Genomic DNA, 14,979 nt, shown 5'->3' with positions numbered 1-14,979 from the left:
TAGCCTAATATGAGTATGGCTTTAATGTCCTCTTTCAGCTTTTTGCCTTCAAAGCTGCCTAAGAGATTTCAAGATGCCATTGTTGTTTGTTATGCTATACCTCAGGATTTCATTTAATTTTCAGCCTGTTTTGTTTTTAAACTCTTTTCCCTCTCAACACCCCTTGTTCTGGCGTTTTCCATACTGAAGGGAAAAAAAAAAACAGTTCAAGGCCAGCTCTTGAGCTGAGAGTATCTGTGCACATGCATGGCAGAAGAACCCACCAGTGGTGTGGGTTGGGGGTGTCCACTCGCTCAGGCACACCCTCTAGCCACCAGAATGGAGGTGCACAAACAGTTGGGGGCCAATGAACAGATACCAAAAAATAAGAAAATCAGAATAAAGCAAAACCGACAAAGTGCATTGTCCACCTTTGCTCTGAGGTTCCTGCAGCATTTTTCCATGGTGTGTCTGTTCCTCTGCTTGGTCTTGCCATTTGGTGTTGCCCAAGTTGTCAGCTCTGGGCCACCAAGTCTGGCAAAATCAAAAGTACACGATTTCTTACTTTTGCTACAAGTTCCACTAGCTATAAGTCTTCAAACTTTTAAAATATTCCTACCTTTGTGGTTCCGAGTTCTGGAGCTCTGCCCTGGATCTGTTTTGCCTGGTATTCTGTGGTATTGCTGTTGGTGAACCTCACTGCACCTCCACCCTAGCTGCCATCAAGCCAGGAGCTCTCAAAGTCTCTTCTGAAATCCATTTTGATATTTTCTTTCTTTCCTATTTTTTATTTTTAATGGCCTTTCACTTTCTGTCTGTGAGATGTTCTTCATGACATCCCAAAGCTCTTCTAGTCTTGGATCATAAGTATACTTTGCATCACATATGATCTTTAAAGAGTCTCAAAATTAAGTGGAATATGTTCAAGATCATAGTTTGGCTCTCATAGACTTGTTTTAATTTTCTTCAACTCAGCCTGAACCTGAATGTTATGATCTATTCCATAGTCTTCCACTGGCCTTGTTTTGATTGATGATATGAAACTTTTTCACTATCTCTTCCCACAACTGTAGTTAATTTGATTCTTGTGTATTCCATCTGGTGAGGTTAACATGCATGTTGTTGTTGTTGTTATGTGCTGTGGCATCGGTTCCAACCAATAGCGACTCTGTACAGGGTTTCCAAGGCTGTAAATCTTTATGGGAGTAGAAAGCTTCATCTTTCTCCCACAGAATAGCTGGTAGTTTAGAACAGCTGACTGTGAGATTAGCAGCCTGATTCATAACCACTATGCTACTAGAGCAGTTACCTATAATTGTTTTTTAAAATACTTGAAATAAATAAGTTGTTGATTTGAAAACTTCTGATCCTTCCTTTGTTTCCAACAACCACTACTTGTTTATTACATGTTTGATAAATTTCAAATTAAAAAAGTGAATAGAATCTTCAGTTTCATCAGTAATAATTTTAATAGTTGGTGTGTATTATTGAATAATAGTGCTATTAACTGGTCTTACTTGTAGTCTTATGCATATTATCCTATCACAGACAGTATTGTATTTCAAGACAGATCTTGAAATGTCTTTTTTGAAGATGAATACGATGCCATTTCTTTTGATTTTGTTGTTTTTATTATAGTAAACCATATGATTGTCATATTCAAAATGAGCAGTACCTGTCCATTTTAGCTCACTATGCACTATATGTATCTTTCTGTGTTCTATTTCATTTGACAACTTCCAATTCTCCTACATTTATACTTCATACATGCCAAGTTATGATTACTAATGGATGTTTGCACTTGTTTCTCCTCATTTTGAGTTTTGCCCATTTGCAAACGATAGTTCCAAAAGCTTTACACTATTCATGTTATCATGGTCAACTCTACTTTGGGGAGGCAGTTCTTCCCTAGTAGTATTTTGAGTTCATTTCAACCTGTGGATCTCATCTTCCACCACTATATGTAATATTATGTTGCTCTTCACAATGTTTTCATCTTCCGGTACTTTATCTGATGATGTTCTGCTGATAATTATATGGTTTTCAATGGCTAAATATTCATAAGCAGTCTTCCAATCCTTCTTAATACTTTGTTTTAGTGTGGCAGCTCTGTTGAAACCTGTCCTATGGGTAACCCTGCTTGTATTTGAAATATCTATGGAATATTTTCCAACATCACAGCAACACACAAGCCACCACAGTACAACATACTGACAGAAGTGTGGTGGAATAGGACTATAAGTGGATACATTCATTGATTGGATTGAAAATAATCGAAGTATCATTTTAGGTTGTCTAAAAGTATAGCAGCCAGAGTGCTCCTTGGAGGCCAGGATGGCTAAGCTTCGTATCTCATACTTTGGACATTTTGTCCGGAGGAAACAATCGTTGGAGAAGGATGTCATGCTGGGTAAGGTGGAGGGTCAGAGAAAAAGAGGAAGACCTCTAACGAGATGGATTGGCCAGGTGGCATCATTGATGGACTCAAGTGTGGCAGCGGTGGTGAGGTTGGCCCAGGATCAGACATTGTTTCGTTCTGCTGTGCATGGGGTCGCTATGAGTTGGTTCCAACTCGATGGCACCTGACAACAACAACAACAAGTATAACTGGAGTCCTGGTGTGGCACTGTGGGTTAATGCACCAGACTGCAAAGCCATTTGAATTACAAGGTTGGTGGTTCAAGCTCACCAGCACTCCTTGGAAATCCTATACAGGGTCTATGGATCAGAACCAACTCGACGGCAGTTAACAATAACAACAACAAGTATAAGTCATCACTTGTCTGTCAATGTGTCATAATGGGGTGCCTTATATATTGCTGTGAGTCTGAAAGACATGCTACCGGTATTTTAAGTACTAGCAGGATCACCAATTATGGACAAGTTTTAATGGAGCTACCAGACTGAAACAGAGTAGGAAAAAGGTGAGGTAGATAATTTCTGAAAGGTTCTTGTTGTTCAGCCTGCTTAGAGGCATCTTCACAGCTGTTGTTATGTTTAAGCCCATTATTACAGCCAGTGTTAATTCTTTTCAATGGGGATCTTCCTCTTTTTTACTGATGTTCTGTTTTGCTTAACATGATGTAATTTTCCAGAAACTAATCCTCAAGATGAACTTCTGGTGTGACACTGTGGATCAGCACTGGGCTTTAAACCACAAAGAGCAGTTCAAACCCACTAGTTGCTTCTCAGAAACCCTATACAGGGTCACTATGAGTCAGAACCATTTTGTCAGCACTTAACAACAACAACTACAAATCCTCCTGATAGCTTATAAAAAGTATGTGAGACAAAGTCTCACCATCCTTCTTTCCAAGAAGAATCCTGACTACATTTATTCCAAGAAAGATTGTTTTGTTCTTTTGGCAGTCCATGGTACTTGTAGTATTTTTACCAATACCATAGTTCAAATGCATCAAGTCTTCTCCAGTCTTCTGAATTCATTGTTCAGCATACATGTGAGGTGATTGTAAATACCATATCTTGGGCCATGTGCATCTTAGTCTTCAAAGTGACATCCTTCCTCTTCAGCTCTTTAGAAAGATATCTTGTAGCAAATTTGTCTAATACAATACATTCATTGATTAATTGACTGCTGCTTGCATGGCTCCAAATAAAATGAAATCTTTGACAACTTTAATATTTTCTCCATTTATTATGATGTTATTTATTAGTTCAGTTTGAGAACTTCCATTTTCTTTACATTGAATTTCTATCCATACTGAAAGCTGTAGTCTTTGATTTTCATCGGTAAGTTCTTCAAGACTTCTTTACTTACAGCAAGCAAGGTTGTGTCATCTGCATATCAAAAGTTGTTGGTCAGTCTGTCTCTAACTCTGATGTTTCTTCTTCATATAATCTGGCTTCTTGGATTATTTGCTCAGCATACAGATTGAATAAATACAATGAAAGGATGCAGCCCTGGAGCACATCTTTCCTAATTTTAAACCATTCAGTATCTTAGAAGACGTATAGCCAGAATGGTTTTTAGAAGTGACAATGGCAAGACTTCCTCTCTGTGTTTTAGACATTTGTCAGGAAAGACCAGTCCTTGGAGGTTTTAAAAATGCACTGATATAAATAACAGGATTAAGAAATTGATCTAGTATGTATCCACCACATATAGCTTATTCATTCTTTTGGGCACACATATAATATTCAAACAATTCAATTAGGCTTAGATCTCAAGTTAAAACTCAAGATACACAATAGAATCAGTACCATATACACTATTTTCTCATATTATGATGAGATTGTCTCAGACATCAAAGCAAAACAAAAATAATTACTAAATTCTACATGTTAAAAACTATATTGAGGCTGCGCTCTGCCACGAATGAAGCAGCTGGGTTCGGTCAGCAGCGATGCCAGAATAACCGAGGGCAGGCCGAGTGTGCCAGGGTGGCACGCGGCGGGGCCATGGTGTCCCACAGCCGCGCGCGATCGGGAGCCACAGGACCCGGCCTCTTGATGCTACTGCTCACCGTCTCTGCCCCGCTCCGCCTGCAGGCAGAGGGACGGGGTGATGGTTGTAGACATATAGTGACCTACCAAGATAGTGGCACAATGACATTTAAGAATTATCCAGGAACTTACACCAATCACACTGTGAAAAGACTATTACAGTACTGAAGGGGAAGAGACTGTAGATATCGAAGGTTGGGAGATGTAGATATCGAATCCCAGACCTGTGCTCCTGACTTTCTTCTTTTCACCAGCTCTTCTGACCAGTAGGGTCCATATTGTAGAAATAAGACAATTCCCAGAGAACTCTTGCTGAACACAAGTGAAGTAACTTTTCGTTTTGAGAGTGGATCCCACATTTCTGGACGAGGTTTCTTGTTGACCTATGCCAGCAGCGATCATCCAGATTTAATAACATGTTTGGAGCGAGGTAACCATTATTTGAAGACAGAATACAGCAAATTCTGCCTAGCTGGCTGTAAAGACATAACAGGAGACATTTTTGTGAATGTGGTAGATGGATAAACAGACACCTCTTTATTGTGCAGAGCTTTCATCCATGCAGGAGTTATTGCAGATGAACTGGGTGGCCAGATTAGCGTGCTTCAGAGCAAAGGCTTAAGTCCATATGAAGGAACCTTGGCCAATGGTGTGCTCTCAAGGGATGGCTCCCTGTCAGAAAAGGGATTTTAATTTGACTTCAATGATTGTAGCAAATCCTTGAGTTTGGAACCTAACAGGCAAATCAGAGCTTCTTCCTCTTGGCAGTGGGTCAATGAGATTGGAGAATAAGTTCATTGGTCTCTTTGCCAAGCTCACCTACAGGATCAAGGTCCTTCCTGGGCTTCAGGGGACAACAGCACTAACCGCAAACAAGGACAGTGGCTAGAGATAGATTTGGGAGAGAAAAAGAAAATAACAGGAATTAAGACCACAGCATCCACACAGTCCAATTTCAACTTTTATGTTAAGAGTTTTGTAATAAATTTTAAAAACAACAACTCCAAGTGGAGGACCTATAAATGAATATGACTAATGAAGAAAAGGTTTTCCAGGGACACTTTAACTTTTGGGACCCAGTGAGGAACAATTTCATCCCTCTCATTGTGGCCAGATATGTGCGGGCCATCCCACAGACTTGGCACTAGAGAATAGCCTTGAAAGTGGAGATCATTGGCTGCCAGATAACACAAGGTAATAATTCACTGGTGTGGCATAAAACAAGTCAAACTACTGGTGTTTCAACTGAGACAACCACAAAGCCTTCCCCCCCACCCCCAGAAAAAGTGCCCACTGGAATAAATAGAATGGTTGCTATTCCATTGGTGCTCCTGGTTACCCTACTCGTCGCTGTAATGGGAATCTTTGCAGCCTTCAAAAAAAGGAAGAAGAAAGGAAACCCTTATGGATCAGCTGAGACTCAGAAAACAGGCTGTTGGAAGCAGATTAAATACTCCTTTGCCAGACATTAGTCATCTGAGTTTACCATCAGTTATGATAATGAAAAGGAGATGACCCAAAAGTTAGATCTCATTGCCTGTGAAGTGGCAGATTATCAACAGCCTCTCATGATTGGCAGTGGGACAGTCACCAGGAAAGGCTCCACCTTCCGGCCAATAGACACTGACACCCATGAGGCAGGGGTGAGCGCGGACACCAGCGGCCATTACGACTGCCCCCAGCATGCTGGCCGCCACTAGTATGCCCTGCCCCAGACCAACGAGAAGCCCAAGTACGCTACGGCCATCGTGGATCGGCACCTGATGCTAGCCAACACCTTCTCAGCGCAGAGCGACTACCGCATCCCGCCCGGGGCCTGCACCCATGCACAAACATTCCCTTTCTTCAGGTGCCTTCTCCCCCACCGGAATGGCGGGCACCAGAAATGGAGACTATCAAATGCCACAGAGCCCCAAACCTGCGGACCGTGCATAAGATAAGCCCAAAGTGAACTGCTGCTTCACCGCAGAAAGCAGAGATTCTGACTCCCAGAACCCTCAACTGAGTCCTTTAATGAGCCATGGTTACTCAGCACCCAAAGACTGCCTGAAACCCATCAACCAAAGGGCCTTGACTGCTCTTTTGTGACTACGATGTGAAAGAAACCTGCTGTGGTGCTGATCGTTTGCTGTTGTCACTGGAAGGAGGCTGTTGTGTGTGTGTGTGTGCGTGCTTGTGTGGTGTGTATGGCATGTATGTGTGGTTTATTAGGATCCTGCGGTGAAGTCCTAGAGACCACCTCATACTGTTTACAAAACTGTGCAGCTGATTTTGTTCTGACCCTTGAGGCAATCATCTGTTGGTTTTTATTGGACTAGAAAAATGCAGATTTTCACATGACATTTTTATTTCTCTAACTGTGATCCTGGGAAGTGTGGTGGTTCTGTAGAATAAACACTGGACTGCGAACCACGGGCAATTCGAGCCCACTGGGCACTCTGCAGTAGAAAGATAAGGCTTTCTGCTCCTGCAAAGATTTACAGCCCCTGGGGACTGACCCCAAGGGTACTGTTAGGGTCCGAGACCACCACCCAATAAGGAGACCAAGAGACAAAGATAATGCAAAAGCAGGCGGGCTTTATTCAAACTAGCATGCTAGGGTCGAGTGGCGGCTGGCAGTGTAGTGTTCATCGGTGTTACAGCAGTGTTACAGCAGTGTTACTGCATCAGCTCACCAAAGCTCGACCCCAAGCAGTTCACAAACCACACCTTATATAGGGTTTTGGGACACACCATGCGAGGGGGATATGCAAACTAGGATTACAACTTTTACCCAATGGAGCATTCAGAAACCGCGGGATCCAATAGATTTAAACATAGCATCACATAAGTAACCTATAGTACTAAGACTTTTTCTAGTCCTGCCGCCCTCATCTTATGTGTTATCTGTTCCGGCCACCTGGCCTGTGAGTCTTCAACTGTGACAGTTTTATGAATGTGCTCTTTACCCTGCATTTGTGTCTCTTAAAATATTCTGTTGGGGACTTGCCTAGCCATGCCTGGTTGTTCTTATGGCCCCGGCCTGAAGCAGGTCTCAGAGCAAGCTCTTATACCTGAAGTGGCGATTCTTGCTCTGAGCCCTACTTTCAGCCGCCCACTTTTATTCTCACAGTACAACTGTGATCCTGAGCTGCTTTGGTGTCAAATGTGCAATCTGTACAGAGTTGTTTTTAGTAAGAATTAAAGTAACTTAAGTTTGCTTTAGTAGATGTTATTTCTACACAGAAGTTAAGTGGGAAAATGCAGCTGTGGCAAAAATGAATATAATAGTTCATGCTCCCTTTTAAACTATATTTTATCTGATACTATGTTAGCAACAGGTCTGTTTAAACTTAGTCTTTTTATTGTGGCTCATTTCCTTTTCTTTGATAACAAGAACTAAGAACATTTTTAACATTCTTCTCCTGGAAGAAATGAAATTACTTTGAGCTTGAAAAGCACACAGGGTGGTTATTTGGCAATTAGGTTTGTAGATTAAAACAAAACAAAATAAAGCCCCCTCAGCTGATGCCCATTCCCTTAGGATGGGACCCACAGTGAAGGAGCCAGGCAGGTGCCTGTGGCCTGTAGAGACTCCGAGCTCCAGCTGGAGAAAAAGAAATGACTGTGGACATTTCATCACTTTTTGCTGCTTTCTGGGCTCAGGCCTGGCTCAAACTGTGGAGCCTTCACATGCCAATCTGCCTTGCAAATCTGTCAGCAAAGAAAACAAAACTGCTCTCCCAACAAAAGGAAGTGAAGGTGGTACAGCGCTCACAGTTGGTGACTGTGTCAGATACTTTTGTAGCTCTGATTTTAAATATTGCTGAGATCAGATGCCCACACCTTTCATCACTTTCATCAGAAATAGAACATTTTAGTAACTTCCATTGTACCCTGGGAGAGGAGTAGGAGATATTTGAAGTGTGCTGTTACAAACTAAATGGTGCTTTTGACTGAAACGGTTGGGAATGAAATTCATTTTTTAAGAAACCATTTTCCCCTCTAGTTGTTCTTGTTGTTAAGTGTTGTCAAGCCGGTTCCGGCCTATAGCGACCCTTTACAGGGTTTCTGAGGCTGTAAATCTGCAGACCTCAGCTATACCTCATGATTTTTACTTTTTTAATTGGAGCTTGCTTTATGAGTTAATCATGGGGGTGGGAGAAAATGCTGTATGGTGATGACTTTCTGTGAAGTGTATAAATATATAAACTCATGAGGTTGCTGGAAGGTCAGGGCAGATGACGATGACCTGTTGGTAATTGTGGAGGACAAGCTGTTTAATTGTGGAGTTGACACGGTTTTATGAGTGTGCTAATTATAATAAACTATGTCAAAACAAAACAAAACACAAAAAACTATATTGAGCCTAACAAATTACTAATTAATCCAAGAGGATAGATGTCCTTTGTGTAGATCAATCATAATTCTTTGAGAAGACAATCAATAAAACTATATGCCAAATATGATGATAACATACAATTTCCCATTTTAAGCATTTTTAAGTGTACAATACGATGGCATTGATTACATTCACACTGTTGTACAACCATTACCCTGGCTTCAAAAATACTTTCAGCGCTCAGACAAAAACTATATCTACAGAGTAATGACGTCCCATTTTTCCCACGCCCCATAGCCTCTAATTGGCCCCACCTCCATAGCGTCTAATGTATTTTGTCTCTATGAATTTTCTTTCTTGTTTTTTTTGATATTTCATATAAAAGAATGTTGCAGACCGTGTAAGACTGGTCAGAGGTTCGAGGCCCTCTAGGGCTGAGTGTAACAAATGAGGCCACTGGCAGTTAATGACAAATTGCTTTCATCTTAATTTTCAGTTATATATATTAAATACACTGGAGCCTTTGACAATCCACAGATAAATGTGATATTTTCCTAAAGCCGAGACTAAAGGTTGCAAGGTTAAGCCTTTCTCCAAAGGATTAACTAAAAATATCTTAGCTACTTCACAGCTCTTTGTTCCATAGACAAAGAACCCATCCAACCTAATCCTTTTCCAGGTGCAGCCCATTCACCTGACTCAGGAAGCCGAAGCAGCAGGACTCCGGCCCAAGCTTTTGTCTTTATCTCTCACCTTCCCCCAACTATGCTCAGGGGCTATAGATATGTTAATTGGGCCTGAGAATCCAAGTTGCTGGCCTGGGATTCGAACCAGCAAAGCACAATGTAAAGTTACCTGAATGTCTGGAAAAGTACTGATGTTAGCTGTACCTTGCCTAAGTCCCTCCCAGCTTGGTGTGAAGCTCCTCCCCTAAATAAAACAGAGGCCCGAGCCTCCCCAGGTGTGCATTACTGGTTGGAAGGCATGGAGTAAAGATGGCAGTGCATTACTAGTTGGGAGGCATGGAGTAAAGATTGCAGTGCATTACTGATTGGGAGGCATGCGGTAAAGATTTCAGGGCAGTGAGTTGCTGCCTGCACAGGCCATGATGCCTGTAGTCCCAAGCCTGCCCACCAGTGATGTATCCACCCTGGCTTTGGGGTGCCTCATTGTCTCTCTCTTTGTCTCCTTCTGTGTATTCCTGATATATTGCAATCGCTGTCAGGTATCCTCTCCTCGTGAACCGAACCCCTATGTCGAGGCGGGTCCCCGACAAAATAAATCATGCAATATTTTTCCTTTGTGTATGGATTACTTCACATAACATAACATTTGCATTGTCACTCATGAGTAAATTAAAATAATTTCTTTGGATGTGTGAAAAATCTCCTGAGGCATTTATATGTATTTTGTTTATTCTATCATCTACACTTGGGTTTCCTTCACATTTTGCTATAATTAATAAGGCTGTTATGAACAGTAGTATGCATGTATCTGTTTGAGACCCTATTTTTAATTTTTTTTTGCATATGTATCTAGGAATGAAATTGCTAAGCTATGTGGAAGATTGATGTTTAACTTTTTTGAAGCACTGTCACACCATTTCCACAGCAGCTGTACCATTTTACATTCCCACCAGCAATGAACAAGGATTTGATTTTTTGTCTGCTGTTTGATAAGTAACTCTCTATTTTCTTTTGAAAACTGATAAATGTGGAAGTGACCCAAAACTAATACATTTGCCCTAGTTCAGTATGTATGGTTAGTTGCAGATGAGTAAATGGCAATCCATATGAGGAGCAGAACTGCTTTATAGGATTTTCAAAGCTGCAACCAGATCTCCAATTCTTTCTTCTGATAGTCACAAACCTTTTGACTGTTAGTTAGTCAAGACTTTAATCCTTTTTGCCACTCAGGAATTCAAAACCAGAAAAGAAAGAAAGAAACGGAAGAAACCAAACTCAATGACATTCAATCAATTCTTACTCTTATTGTTAAGTTCTTACAAGTCGGTACTCACTCATAGCACAACAGAACAAAACACTGCCCAGTCCTGTGCTATCCTCACAATTGTTGTTGAGTTCATTATTACTGCTACTCTGTCAATCTATCATGTTGGCGATCTTCCTCTTTTTTATTGATGTTTAACTTCTCCAAGCATGATGCCCTTCTCTGGGGACTAGTTCCTTCTGTCATTTCCAATGAATGTGAGACCAAGTCTTTCCATCCTCATATCTAAGAAGAATTCTGAGGAACTTCTCCATCACCTCTTCAAACAGATGTAGTCATTTTGATTCCTGTCTATTCTATCTGGTTAGGTCCACATTTATGCCCTCTTATGCTGTAAAAGGAATTTGCCACAAAGAAGCTATTGGACTTAAGAAATTCTATAATGCAGTCCCCAGCATGATTTCTATCACCAAAGCCATATTCTCCAACTATTCATCCTTCCTGTTTGTTTTCAACTTTCTGATGCCAATCACAGGTAATTATCAGTGTACCTTGATTATGAGTTTGATCAATTGCAGACTGAAGAGTTTGGTTATATTCTTCAGTTTCATCGTCACTCACTTGAGTAGTTGCTGTGTAAATTTAAATAAGGTTAGTATTAATTGGTCTTCCTTGTAGTTCTGCGACTATCATCTTATCACAGACACCTTTGTATTTTAAGATAGATCTTGAAATGTTATTTTTTTTATTATGAATGTAATGCTACTCCTCTTCAATTTGCCATTCAGGCATATTAAACTAGTCTGTCTAAGTTCTCTAATACTTAGGATATTGATCTTTATATGTTTCATTTTATTTTTGGCAACTTCCAATTTCCCTAGGTTCATATTTCATACATTCCAGTTTCCTATTATTAACAGATGTTTGCAGCTGGTCATTTTCAGTTGTGTCACATTAGCAAATGAAGGTCTCAGAAGCTTTGATCCATTCACATCCTTAAGGTCAATCTACCTGGCACTATGTCTGATAATGTCCCACTGTTTTCTTTGGTTTTCAGTGACTAACCATCAGAAGTGGCACGTCTTTTACTTCTAGTTTGTCTTAGTATGGAAGCTCCAGTGAAAACTGCCACCATGGGTGACCCTGGTGATATTTAATATACTGGTGGCAAAGCTACCAGCATCACGGCAACACAGAAGCCATGCAGACAGGCTGACAGATGAGTGGTGGTTCTGACTCATGTTGTTGTTGCTGTGAGGGTCTACCAAGTCAGTACTGACTCAGAGCCACTTTATGTACAACAAAACTAAACACTTTTCAGATCTGCACTAACCTCACACTCGTAACTACGTGTGAGCCCATGACATCTTGTTGGGGGTCTTTCCCTCTTTCACTGACCCTCCATTTTAATAAGCATGATGTCCTTCTTCAGCAACTGGTCCCTCCTAATAATATGTCTGCAGTATAAGACACAAATTCTGGCCATCTTGGCTTCTAAGGAGCATTCTGATTATACTTCTTCAACACAGATTTGGTTTTTGGCAGTACATGGTAATTTTGTTTTCCAACATCATAACTCAAATGCATTTATTCTTCTGTGGTCTTCTTGATTCATTGTCCAACGTACACATGCATATGAGATTACTGAAAATTCCATAGCATGTGTCAGAAATACCTTAGTCCTTAGGCTGACATCTTAGATCTTTAACATGTTAAGGAGGTCTTGACAATATATTTGCCTAATGTAATATGTCATTTAATTTTTGTACTACTGTTTCCATGAGTGTAGATGGTTGATCTAAGAAAAATGAAGTTTTCAAAAACTTTTATCTTTTCTCCATTTATGATGCTATTTATTGGTCCAGTAGTGAGGATTTTTGTTTTCTTTACATTGAGGTGCAACACATACAGAAGGGTGTGGTCTTTGACCTTCATCAATTAGTATTATAAATCCTTTTTGCTTTCTGCAACCAAGTTTGTATCATCCTCATATTGTAAATTGTAAATCAGTCTTCCTCTGATCCTGATGCCATGTTTTTCTTCATATAATCCAGCTTCTAAGGTTATTTGCTCAGCATACAGATTGAATAAGTACGGTGAAAACATAAACCCTGGAACACAGCTTTCCTGATTTAAAAACCTTCCGATGTTCCCTTGTTCTGTTGCAACAACTGCCTCTTGTTCTATGTACAGGTTCCTCATGAGCACAATTATGTGAACTGCAATACTCATTCCCTGCAATATTGTCCATAGCTTGTCATCATTTATATAATCAAAAGCCTTTGCTTAGTCAATGGAGCACAGGTAAACAGCCTTCTGGTGTTCATTACTTTCAGCCAAGATCTATCCGACATCAGCAATGATATAAATCACCTGACTCCTGCTTGAGTCTAGCAGTTTCCTGTCATTGTACCATTGCAGCTGTTTTGCAATTATCTTTACCAAAATATTAATGATATTACCCTATGATTTCTGCATTCTTCTAGATCACCTCCCTTTGGAAGGGGCAGAAATATGGATATCTTCCAATCGCTTGGCTTGGTAGCTGTTCTAAAAATTTTTTGGTTTATAGGATTGAGTGCATCCACTGTCACATCAGCTTATTGAAAGACTTAAATTTGTATTCCATCAATTCCTGGGGCCTTGTTTTTTGCCAATGCCTTTAGTGTACCTTGGTCTTCTTCCTTTGGTGTCATTGGATCTTGATCATACGCTACCTCTTCAAATAGTTGAACTTCAACCATTTCTTTTTGATGCAGTGACTCTGTGTATTCCTCCTAACTTCTATATCATTCAATATTTTGCCCATAGAATCTTTCAATACTCCAAGTCTAGGTTTCATTTTTTTCTTTAGTTCTCTCAGCTTGAGAAATACACAGCATGCTCTATACTTTTGATTTTCTAGATCCAGATATTTGCACATTTCATTATAAAATTTTACTTTATCTCCTCAAGCTGACCTTTGAAATATTCTCTTCAGCTCTTTTACCTCCTCATTTCATCCATTTAGTTTAGAATATCTGTGCTTGAAAGCAAGTTTCAGAGTCTCTTCTGACAACCATTTTTTCTTTTTCTTCTTTCTCATCTTCTTTATGACCTTTTGCTCTCTTCCTATGATGTTCTTGATGTCATCCCAAACTCTCTGGTCTTTGGTCTTTAGTGTCTATGTCATCAAATCTGTTTTTGAGAAGATCTCTAAGTATAAGTAGAATATATTCAAGATCATAGTTTCCCTCTTGTGGACTTGTTTTAATTTTCTTCAGCTTTACTCTGAACTTTCATAATCGCAATTTATGGTCTGTTCCACAGTCTCCCCTTAGCTTTGTTTTGACTGATGATTTGGAGCTTTTATACCATTTCTTTCCACAGATGTAGTCATTTTAATTTCTGTGTATTCCATCTGGTGAGTTCCACGTGTGTAATTGTCGTTTATGTTATTTTAAAAAGGTATATTCAGTGAACAACTCATTGGTCTTGCAAATTTCTGTAGTTCAATCATCTGTGTCATTTCTATCACCAAGGCCACATTTTCCAATTACTGATCCTTCTTCTACCCTTTGCTATCCAATTACCAGTAATTATCAACACATCTTAATTGCCTATTTGATCAATTTCAGGCTAAATTCTTCAATTTCATCATGAATGGCTTTACGGTGTGAATTTGAATACTATTTGTAGTAACTGGTCTTCCTTATAGGCATATTGTTGTTGTTGTTGTTAAGTGCCATCGAGTCGGGTCCGACCCATAGCGACCCTGTACAGGGTTTCCGAGGATGTAAATCTTTCCGGGAGTAGAAAGCCTATAGATATTATCATATCACAGACAGGTTGTATTTCAACAAACATCTTGAAATGTTCTTTTTGGTGATGCATGCAATGCCATTCCTTTTCAACTAGTCATTTTCAGCATAGCAAACCATGTGGTTTCCCCATTCTAAATGACCAGTAGCAGTCCATTTCAGCTAAATAATGCCTAGGATATTGATGCTTATGTATTCGATTTCCTTTTTGACAATTTCCAGTTTTCCTACATTCCTACTTTGTACAGTCCATGTTCCAATTATTAGTGGCTGTTTCTAGCTCTTTCTCTTCATTTTGAGTTGTGTCCTATCAGCAAATGAAGATATCAAAAGTTTTACTCTACATGTGTCATCATAGTCACCTTTACTTTGAGGAGGCAGCTCTTCCCCAGTTGTATTTTGAGGGCCTTCCAACCTGAGGGACTTATCCTTTAGCAATATATCTGACAAAATTCTGGTGCTGTT

The 14,979-nt window shown here is 40.0% G+C and overlaps 1 pseudogene; it reads left to right on the top strand.

The window, feature by feature from the left end:
* The first annotated feature begins 4,278 nt into the window (after positions 1 to 4,278).
* Positions 4,279 to 6,531, top strand: LOC102827014 (annotated as a pseudogene).
* Positions 6,532 to 14,979: the final 8,448 nt, after the last annotated feature.

The sequence above is a fragment of the Chrysochloris asiatica genome, unplaced genomic scaffold, assembly GCF_000296735.1.
Source record: "Chrysochloris asiatica unplaced genomic scaffold, ChrAsi1.0 scaffold00597, whole genome shotgun sequence".
Taxonomy (NCBI): domain Eukaryota; kingdom Metazoa; phylum Chordata; class Mammalia; order Afrosoricida; family Chrysochloridae; genus Chrysochloris; species Chrysochloris asiatica.
Note: the sequence above shows the minus strand (reverse complement) of the source record. Positions and strands in the feature narration are given on the sequence as shown.